Source organism: Arachis ipaensis, chromosome B09 (genome assembly GCF_000816755.2).
Source record: "Arachis ipaensis cultivar K30076 chromosome B09, Araip1.1, whole genome shotgun sequence".
NCBI lineage: Eukaryota > Viridiplantae > Streptophyta > Magnoliopsida > Fabales > Fabaceae > Arachis > Arachis ipaensis.
This window is the reverse complement of record NC_029793.2, coordinates 5,315,457-5,327,549: the sequence shown is the minus strand read 5'-3', so window position 1 is coordinate 5,327,549 and position 12,093 is coordinate 5,315,457.

The following is a 12,093-nucleotide window of genomic DNA, read 5'->3' as shown; positions in this document are numbered from 1 at the left end:
AGAAATTGAGAGTAGTGGGAAACGTGTCGGAATAGCCACGAATAAATGAAAAGTAATGGATTTCATTTATGGTTAATTAATTTTTCATAATGATAAAGATCGAGCAATTAGGATTAAGTGTTTTTATTTTGAGATGATATTGAAAAACACATTAATTTTTGGGGGCAATTTGTTAGTAAAAAATAATTAATTTCGAAGGAAGGTTAGATTCGAGATTTAGTAAGCGCGTGTCTTAAAGAAAAGGGCTGCATCGAGACAAAGGCCAGCAAACTCGACGGAGGTTAGCTGTGTCGAAGAAGAAGTTAACAGTGCAATTTGTTTGTCGGAAAAAATAACAAGTCGTGAATTTTAAGGTAGAGAATATCTATTTTGATTCATCGAGGATGGTCAATCGATGAAGGAGTGGATTCTGATTGACCAAAACTCATCGAGAAAGAGTGAAGCAATTGAAGGAAGTTAATAAGTGAAGATAGTTGGTTGCAGTTACAGACAGCACTCAACGAGTAGGAACGGTTACTCATAGATTAATATACGTGGAGGTTACATTTTAATTTGATTGGTTGAAGATTCTTATAAATAGAAGAAGACTCGAAGAAACAGGGGTTGGAACTTTATTTCAGAAAATACTCAAGCACACTCATATCCCAGAGACTTACTGAGTTTGCAATCGAATTACTTTTCTATAGGGTTCCTTCCACTGAGTTTTATTACTTTTTTATTTACGTTTTCTGCGAACTTTACTTTCCTTGCAAATTTATCTTTCAAGCAACATTTATTTTCTCTGTCCGACTTTACCTTCCAATATTTTAATTTCCATGTCAAAAGTTATTTGATCTAATCGAAGGCATTTTTACTGTTTTATTTAAAATTCAATGCAATTCATTTCAAATTAAGTTAATTTATTGTCAAAGTTTTTTATTTTTGTTTTCAGATTTCTTGGTTTCTGTTTGATCGAAAGGTCTTTGATGCACTTTAAAAAACTTGGTACTTAAATAGAGGAATAGGTTTCGTTCCTAAACCATTAGATATCGAACCACCATCGTTTTGCTAAAAATCGACAAAAACATATAATAATATGAAATTGTTTCTTTTAAAGATTTATCATTTTATCGGAATGATATATTGAAATAGGTCAGTATAGATAAAATACTGAAGCTGAATTTATAAATTAAATGTGCTAACCGAGGTTAATTCGCTTGGTTAGAGAGTAAGTAATTTTTGTCTTTTTTTCTTAGCTTTGATATTCAAATTTTATAAACTAAACTAAAATACTAACTGAGGTTAATTCACTTGGTTAGAGTAAGTAATTTTGTCTGCTTTTTCTCAGATTTTCGACTCAAATTCCATTGCGTTAAAAGACCAAACTAGAAATCTAAAAAGCTTAAGAAAATTTTTATTTGTTTATCAACGGCAACCAGCTATTAGAAAGTTTTTACTTTCGTTTCTTCGACAATTGTTATGTTCACACCTATTTATTTTTTTAACATTTCTTTGAAAGGTGCTTCATGATAAAATAAGACCAGTTTACAGATAGTCACCCAAAAAAATAAAGTAAAAAACCACTTGAAGATAAAGTAGCAACTTAAAATTTCAAGAATTTGGTTATAATAATCAAGCGTAATAAGACCACTTTACAGATAGTCTCTCAAAAAAATAAAATAAAAAACCACTTGCAGATAAAATAGCAACTTAAAATTTCAAGAATTTGGTTATAATAATCAAGCATCGACTAATAACTTGCTCTTGTTTTGTCCCTTGTGATAATGATGATACATATGGTGAGAAATTGAGAATCTAGTAGGACGCTTTTGATTTTTCTTCTACATACATGATTCCACTTTCACACCCGCTACTACTTTTAGTTTTAGCTGGCTAGTCGATACCTCTTTGTATTTTTAATTTGAATAATAAACGCACCAAAAAAGGGATAAAATAATAATCAACCACTAAAACTACTTACATTACGTATATACTTGACTATATTATATAAATGACTAATATTTCAATAATATCCTTCATTCTAACATATATATTCAGATTTCTGTGTTAATATGAACTTTTACTAAGATCATGTTCAGCAATAACATCAAGTTATTGTCACTATAACGTCAAATCTGATATAGTGAGAGTGAGACCGGTGTTGGAATTTTCTTATAATTTTTTAACCTAAAGATTATCCATGTTAAATCATTAAGAAATAAAATACTTAAATGCGAAAGTATATCTGAATTTATAAACATGAATCATGATCGAAAAAATTTGAATCTTGTGGTTCTTTCAATTTTGCTCAACCAAAGCCTTCTGTATTCTTAGGCGGCTGAATTGCAACTTCTTTAATGGGGAAGGAGTTGCTGAGGCAGTTTTGGTATCTTGAAGACCTGAAAGCACTATTTATATTTGAGTATGACACTCATTAAACCCTAAAGCCCAAATAAAATAGTATTTAAAGTCCAAAAAATAATATATCTAAAATTCAAAAGATAATTATTTAAGAAACAAAAGATAATATCTGATTTTATTCTCATTTAATTCCAAATCAAAAATAATTATGACTTATTTAATTTAGCATTTATAACAATAAATGAAATCACCATTATATAAGTCATTTAATTTGAAATAGCATAAATTTGTGATTATAATTAATATATGTATTGCCCACAAACAAAATTAGGAAATTAAAATACTTTCCTAACAATCTCCTACTTGGACTATATATATATATATATATTCTCCCTTGACATAATCACATCTTTATGTGCGTATCTGAATGTTATTTCCCTTATTATCTTAACAACCTGGTCTGTCTCACATATTAGATATGATATCACCGCAACTTTTATAACATTAATGTCGTGACTGAACCGCGACAATCACCATCCTAATATACTTAACGACATAGATCAAATTTGGATGAGTAATATGGAAATTACATGCCAAGTGATCTCATGCATGTCTATTTCCAATGGGTCCAACTTTAAAATTTTATTGAGATCAAACACAAAACAAATATTGTAAAATGAACATTTCACATAACATGAAATAAACCATCAACTTAATTTTACAGAAAAATAATTCAATATCTGTCATAGAACATATAGCATAAAATAAACTCCCACTAAACCAAGGCATCACAAATATTGACACCCATCCGAGCAGTGTGCTCATGAAAGACTTTAGGGATCAATCATTTGGTTAATGAGTCTGCTAGCATATACTCTGTTTCTATATGTTCTATGAAAATATGTTTTTCTTAAACTTTTTTCTTGACAACTAAGAACTTAATGTCTATATTTTTTTATTTTGTCAAGCTCTTATTGTTGTTGGAGTATAGTATTGCTGACTTATTGTCACAAAATATCTTTAATGGTCTTTCAATGTTATCTACTATACAAAGCTCAGTGACAAGGTTTCGCAACCATATGCCATGAAATCAGAATCAGAATACCCAATGATCTCCAAATTTTTTGATCTCCGGTAAGTAAGCATGTAATCATTTATTCTCTTCAGATAATGCATTACGCGTTTAATAGCTATCCAATGATACATGCCTGAATTGCTCAAGTATCTACCCAACACTCCCACTATGAATGATATATCGGGACGTGTGCAGACTTGAGCATACATTAAGCTCCCTAGTGTTGATGCATAAGGTTTATCATGTATTATTGTGCTCTCAAGATCATTTTTAGAGCATTACTTGAGACTGAACTTGTCTCCTTTAGCTATGGGTGTGTCCATTGGTCTATAACTTTCCATGCCATATCTACTTAAAACCTTTTCGATATAGTTCTTGTGTGATAATCCAAGAATAGCTTGAAAGCGATCTCTTAGTATCTCAATTCCTAATAAAAAGAGGCATCACCAAGATCTTTCATTTTGAATTTGTTCGATAGAAATTTCTTAGTTTCATACAACAAGCCTATATCGTTACTGGCAAGTAGAATGTCATCAACATATAAGACCAAAAAGATGTATTTACTCCCACTGAACTTGTAGTATACACTCTCATCTATGATATTTACCTCAAAATCATATGAGGTAATGACTTGATGAAACTTGTGATACCATTGACAGAAAGCTTGTTTGAGACCATAGATGGATTTTCTCCTTTCTCTGTTGGATCTTCTGAACGACACTTCTTGAGGTTGTTGAGCTTGCTGTATGGGTTGGGATTGAGGAGAATTCTCATTATTTTTCTGTACTGTAGCAGTATCTTGAGTAACAACAATATTTTCATTGTTCTCCTATACAGTAACTAAATCTACAGTAGGATTCTCATTGTGCTCTTGTACTATAATTGTATCTTGAACAATAATAGGTACAAGGACCTGATCATTGTCAGTTACAGAATCCTCATCAAAAGCAACATTCCTAACATTTTATTCCCCCCAAACTCAACATCCTCAAGAAATCTCGCATTTTCCATTTCAAAAAATAGACCTTGATGCAAGATTGTAAAACTTGTACCCCCGTGAAAGCTCAGCGTAACCAACAAAGTAGCAACTAATTGTCCTTAAGTCCAATTTTCTTTCAAGTGGCCTATAAGGTCGCACCTCAGCTGGACATCCCCAAATATGCAAATGCTTTATACTGGATCTTTTTCTAGTCCAAATTTTATAAGGAGTTTTGTTAACTGCTTTGCTTGGCACCCTATTAAGGATGTACACTGCGGTCTTTAAGACTTCTCCCTAGAGTGATTCAAGTAAGGAAGAATGACTAATCATACTTCTTACCGTATTCTTAAGAGTTCGGTTCCTTTGCTCTGCAACACCATTCAAGCTAGGTTTGCTTGGCATAGTATATTGCAGAACAATACCACACTCCTCTAGAAAAAGAGCAAAAGGTCCGAGACGTTGCTCATCTGAACCGTCATATTTTCTGTAGTATTCACCACCACGATCAGATTTGACAACTTTATTTTTTTTCCAAGTTGAAGTTCAACTTCAACTTTGAAAGACTTGAAAACATCTAAGACTTGGGAATTTTCATGAATTGAATATAGGTACTCGTAACGAGAGTAATCATCTATGAATGTAATAAAATACCGTTGTCCTTTCCAGGAGACAGTAGGGAATGAGCCACATATATAGGTATGTATTAGTTCTAAGACATCTTTAACTCTCTCGGCACCTAATTTTCTTTCGTTTGTCCTTTTTTCCCTTTATGCACTCAATGCAGACTTTAAAGTCCACCAAATTTAGGGATCCAAGAATTTCATCTAACACGAGCCTCTGAATTCTTTGTTTAGAGATGTAGCCTAGGCGTTTGTGCTATATTAATGCCGAATTCTCATTTAGTTTTCATTTTGTACCTATTTGCAGTATTTCATTATTATAGGAATTTAAATCAAGCATATATAGATTATCCACCAAACGACCAGAGCAAATATTATTCGATTTATAAAAGAGACTGACTTTATTGCTTCCGAACAAACAAAAATAACCTGATTTGTCCAAACGAGAAACAGGAACTAAATTCCGTCTAAATGACGGTACATAAAATGTCTCTAATAAATCCAAATAGAATCTACTCGTGGAACATAATCTAAAGGTTCCTATAGCTTCGACTGTAACTATATTGCCATCTGCCACATAGATATATCTTTCAGCATCACTTGGTGTTCGGCTCCACAGGCAATCCAGCATAGTAACACTTACATGAGTAGTAGCAGCAGAATCTACCCACTAAGTATCAACAGGTGCATAGCTTAAACTAGCCTCAGAACAAATGAAAGTAAGAATTATATCCTTCTTTACACGCCAAGTGGCATATTTGGTACAATCCTTCTTCATGTGTCCCACCTTCTTACAGAAAAAATAAGTTGAAACTTGATCCTGTTTCTTAGCTTTTTTCTGCTGAGAAGGCACATTCGCAATAGTATCACGCTTTCTTTTATACTGAGAAGATGAAACCGTGTGAGCACTTTCAGTTTTATCTTGATGTAGCCTCTCTTCTTCTTACACACAGTGAGATATAAGCTCATTTAAGAACCAAGTGTCCTTCAGAGTGTTATAACGCACTTTGAATTGTCCAAAGTGTGCAGAAAGGGAGATCAAAATGAAATGCACGAGTAAGTCTTCAGACAAATCTAACTTTAATGTTTTCAATTTTGAAACAAGATGAGACATTTCCATAATGTACTCCCTTAAGTTCCCTTCGCCTTTATACCTCATGGAGACAAGTTTGCTCAAAAGGCTATTTGCCTCCGCCTTTTCATTCTTAGCAAAGAATTTTTCAATATTTTTCAGGAACTGTTTGACATCTTTATCCTCAATAATTGGGCCTCAAAACGCCTCAGAAATTGAGTGTTTCATGATCATAATGCTCATTCGATTGGATCTCTCCCACTTCTATATTTTAACCTCATTGAGATTTTCTAGAGTGGAAGTGGTTTCTTCTCTCGAAGAGCTATATCTAGATCTATACAACTGAAATAATTTCAAAAGTAACCTTCCAAACCTTAAAGTTTGATTCATTAAGCATAGAAATACTGCTAATTTGTAAAGAAACATCGGTAGCTGAAGCTATAGTTTCTTTATTAGAACAAAAAGGAACATACAGTAAATATTAGTTAAATAATGGGGAAAAAATCTATATTGAGATATCTAGAACAACATTAATTTTTAATCTTTGGATAGAAAAATTAACTGTAAGTGATACTCTCATTACAATAATAAAATATTGTCAAAATTTCTGTCACATGTTAAGCCTTTCTTTGGATCAACTGAATGCACACATTGAAACTTAAACTCTGCAATTTATTTAGTACTGCATATATTTTCTATTAATTGGTCAAACAATAACCTTCCTTTGGGCCGATTATTGATCGTATAATTAATAAAAAATAAACAAAAGTGTGCAAGGCTTATTATTTGGCCAAACAATAAATTTCCTTTGGGCCGATTATTGTCCACATAAATAATAAGTATTACTTTATTCTTAATTAGCTACCCAAACATGTATTTACCATCAATATGTGTATGTAATTCGGCCAAATATAGACCTTCCTTTGGGCTGACAAATATTTACATGAATTATATATTATCATATTCCTAATATTTTAAATAAATCAATTTTCACAAAAGAAGCTACTTTGACAGCATAATGTTCAATAAATTTATTCCAAAACTACATCTTTATAAAATAGGTGGTATAATAATCCAAATTGTTACTACTTTCCTTATGTAATAATTAAAAAAATATTTAAATCACAAAAAGAATTAAATCTTAATGGTATCTTTCAGACCTTAAAAAAGACATGATTATAATTGTTCAACAAATTCATATGTCAAAAAGTTTTTTGATTCATTAAAATTAGAATCAATCATTATTATTCCATCCACACAAAACAAAAAAAAAATAATGAATTTGCCAAAAGAATGAATCCATATAGAATGGTATAAAAAAATGATAAACAAACGAATAACTTTTTTTTTCTTTAAAAAAAAACTAAATTTATATTTACATATTAAACCATAGTGCATACAAAAAAAATTTATGATAAATATGTTAGATCTATGGATGCACAGTGTCTATGATAAAAAAATTAATTAAATTCTTTTAATTTTATTAACATGTGCTACACAATCCAAAAGCAACACATATTTGAATCTAATTTCACATACTCAAATTAAGATTCAAATCAAAATAAAATAAATTTACAATTTATTAATGATTTAATCATAGACGACTCTGATACCACTTGTTGGAATTTTCTCACAATTCCTTAACCCAAAGATTATCCATGTTAAATGATTAACAAATAAAATACTTGAATGTGAATTTGGATCTTGTGGTTCTTTCGATCTTTCTCAACCAAAGCTTTCTTTATTCTAGGCGGTTGAATTACAACTTCTCTCATGGGAAGGGAGTTGCTGAAACGATTTTGGTATCTTGGGAACCGAAACTCTAAAGGGCACTATTTATATTTGAACATGGTACCATTAAACCCTAAAACCCAAATAAAATAGTATCTAAAGTCCAAAAGATAATATATCTAAAATTCAAAAGATAATTATCTAAGAAACAAAAAATAATATCATATTTTATTCTCATTTAATTTCAAATCAAAAGTAATTATGACCTATTCAATTTAACATCTACTTAATATACTAAAACTGGATTTTTTCTCGGCTAATAAAGGTGACATGTCGACCCCTCGTAACTCCGTTTTTCCTCCAAAATGAATACAATTTTCTCTATTCTAAATTATTTTATAAAAAAAACATAAATTTATAATTCTAATTGCTATAAATATGATACTAACGTTCGTAGTGGTAAATTGATATTGCAATAATTAGTTTTTATAATTATTTTTGTATTACTAAAGGCCATATATAGTGTTTCTTTGTGGTTAGTGAGTCTAAATCTAAGAATCAAAGCATTCTTTTTTTCTAATCTGTTATTCTTCTTTGATTGGACAATTGTTTCTAAGGAGCTTTGTAGGTCAAGTTCAAGTCACATCCCCTCCACGTTATCTACGTTTGTCTGAAAATACTCGAAGTGGAACATATAATGAGATTGAATTTCCTCAATTTTGGTTCAACTTTGAAAAATGCGTGCCAACCTTGAAGATGTAATTCAAAGATTGGTATTATATTTAAATTTTTGTCTCTTAAACTTTTTGTATTAAAAATAATTTTATAACATATTATGATTTTTTTCAGAAACTACCGGCCTTCTGGTGCATTAATGTAATGCCATTAAGGAGAATAAAAGTCAATTTAATTTGACAATTTTAACAAGAAAATAGTTTGAATTTGTACGGATTCTAAGTGTTTAATCTTATGATGTTATTTCGGTTGGTTGTTACGAGAAAGATTCTAATCTATACGTATCTAAGGATTAGAATAGATTAAATATTATTTAAATAATTTAGTTCTAATATTGGTAATTGATTAAATTAGTTTTAGAGAAATTTAAATTGTTGTCTCAATTTATATATTATGACTATTCTTTTTGGATATGTTATTTTTAAACTTTTTAATATGAATTTTTTTTATTTTAAGTTTATTTTCTTTTTTAGATATATGTATCACCTTTTTCTTTGTATTTCAGATTAGTGATGCAATTATTAAGAGAAATGTAATTCATCAATAAATTAGAATGATTAAAAGTTTAATTATATTGCATGGACACAAGATTGATTAATTAAGATTAAGGCGTAAAAAAGGAAAAAGAGTCATAATACGTAGTTTTGCTTTCTTGCTAATATATAAAAAAATACGTGAAAAAAAAATTAAAATATCACAATTTAAAAAAAATTGTTAATCATGCATATGAAAAGAGATTAGGGAATATGCATGGATATAATATTATTAGTATATATAATAAGCAATAGTAAATTTTTTTTCATGTTTATCATTTAAAAAATTTATAATTTTCACATAGTCTTTATTCTATTTTTTTTCCATATCCAATGACTATTGACTACGATCATATCAATAGTATCACTTATAGTAGATTATACGAAGAGAAAGTATGAAAAATAAAGACAAGAATTATAAGGCTATAGAAAGTCTCATTCAAGTTTGACAAGAGCAAGACGGTTTATATAGAAATAGTTCTAATAGATGATAAGATTAGTTGATTCATTTACTAAATTTTTTCAAGTAATGCTAAGTTCAATTTATAAATAGAGATTAATTTTGATGCACTGACAATGTAAAGCATTTTACACAGTCGTGCAATCACATTTGTTCTTTTGGATGACTATTCACGCGGTCAATGTGAAAAGTATTTATTTTTATTGATGTGTCATTACGTAATTGGATGCACGTGTAAAACTACTTTACACTGTCAGTGCATCAAAATTAAATTTTTATAAATACTTGTAGTTCATATTTTAAGTTAATTTTATAAATACACCATTTCACAAGTCAAAGACAATTCTTTTTAATAGCTTTGTAAATGCTAATAACTTTTATATTTAATTTATTTTGCAATACGATAAAATTCATTGTTCAATCAAGAATTATTTGACAAAAATATTTGAGAATGAATTGGTAGAAAGGAAGGTCTATGTCTTCTCAAATTTTGAGATTGAGAAATCAAGCGAAATATATCTTCTGATTATACACAGGTGCAAAATATATTTTAAGATGGAGTCACGTATAGTACATACAGTCGATGATCGTAAAATTCTGGATAATCATTTTAATTTGCTTGCCCATGCTAATATATTGAAACAAACATATGAACGATTTTACTTATTTGGTACGTAATTAATTTATATTAACACACACAAAATTATTTTTCTTTTGATTTTAAGTTTTGCCAAAATATTGTATAATAGCATCATTTTATCAATAATAAAAATTTTAACAGTTTATTTATGAAAATATTTGAAATTGTATTGTGACTTTTTTAAAGGTATATCCTTTTATTAATATACTATTGTTAGTTTTATCGTTTAACATAAAATAAATCAGTAAATTCTCTTTATTTTATACATGTACGAGGTTATAATTTCTTATATTATTCACTCATTTGTCCTTAATTTAGTACTTTTAATTCAATTTTTTTTGTTCAATTAGATGTTATTGGATTCTTGACTAGAAAAGAAAAACTTATATCATGGTAAAAAATAGAGAGAAGTGACCAGTACATTGTGATTGATCTTCATGATTTGCAGTTTGTAAAATTTTAATATGAATATTTCTTTTGGTAATGTGTTGTGGTACAAATTTTTTTCTTTATGTATTACTACTTACTCTTTTAATTCCCACTTTCATTCGAAAAAAAAAAAAAGATGTATACTATGAGATCAATTTATAATCCAATTACTTGATCATCTATATGATCACCAAGCAACCGAATACATCATTTATTCTCTAATTTATAAAATTTAACAAAGACATTGGTAAACATATTGGTTTCGTATTTATTTATATATTTTATTTATTTATGTTATATTTGTAATTATATTATATCTATTTTTATCAATATATTTTTTTAAAAAATATCATTAGTGTTAGCACAATAGCAAATAAACGAAAGTAGCACTTGTTTTGCGGCGGTTCTAAACCGCCGGCAAATTTTAGTATTTTCGTTCATAGTTATTGGAATCGGATCGGATCGTCTGGTAGTCCAATTAAACCCGCGCTTCCACCAATTGACCCACAACGTGTGGATCAACTATGCACCGGTGGTCCAATTAAACTATGTAAAGCCTTCCACAAATGAAGAAGGCAGGGCTCGAACCTTGAACCTGAAAGAAGGAAAAGCTTTAACAATGTCATGCTGCCACCAAGCCAAATGACTCTTCGATATATAAGGCTAATAATTATGTATATCATATGAACACATTTTATTGCCACACAATTTCTTGTTGTATACTTTATATCTGATCATAGTTATTATAGGCACCTTATATATTGGGCAAAATGCACAATTAAACCAAATGGATGACCAAATTACACAAATCTACGAAATTGAAAAACATTACCAGGATATCCCAAAAGTACATTCTTATACAATTCGAATCAGTCCCATTCGACTGAGACAAACCAACACTAATTCGAATTAGTCATAATCGAATTAGTAGTGATGCTTGTAATTCAAATTTGTCCAATTCGAATTATGCTTGCATGTAATATTAGGGGAGTTCGAAATAGGGTGATTCAAATTATGCATGCTAGGACGTTCCTATTAATTCAAATCGGTCCATTTCGAATTAATTTTGGACCATAGTAGATCGAATTAATTTATATCTATTTATATATGATCCAAGCGTATATAAAGAGTACATTTAATAATATCCATAATGAATTCAATAAAGAGTACATTCAATAATAAATAAAAAAATAATAATTATAAATATTTTTTATAAATTCTTAAAAATCTAAAAATTTCTAAAAATATTTATTAAGATTTAGAATTTAGTCTTTAATATTTAAAATTAGTGAAATATTTGCCAAAAACATTATATTTGTTGGTCAGTTAGCATTATTGAATCTATTAACTACGATAATATACAGATAATTGATTGGTTTTCATATAAAAATATTTTTTATTCTATTTAGTATTTAATTTTGATAAAACATTAATTAATTTTGAATTTAGTTATTATGAATTCTTATATCTAAGAATACA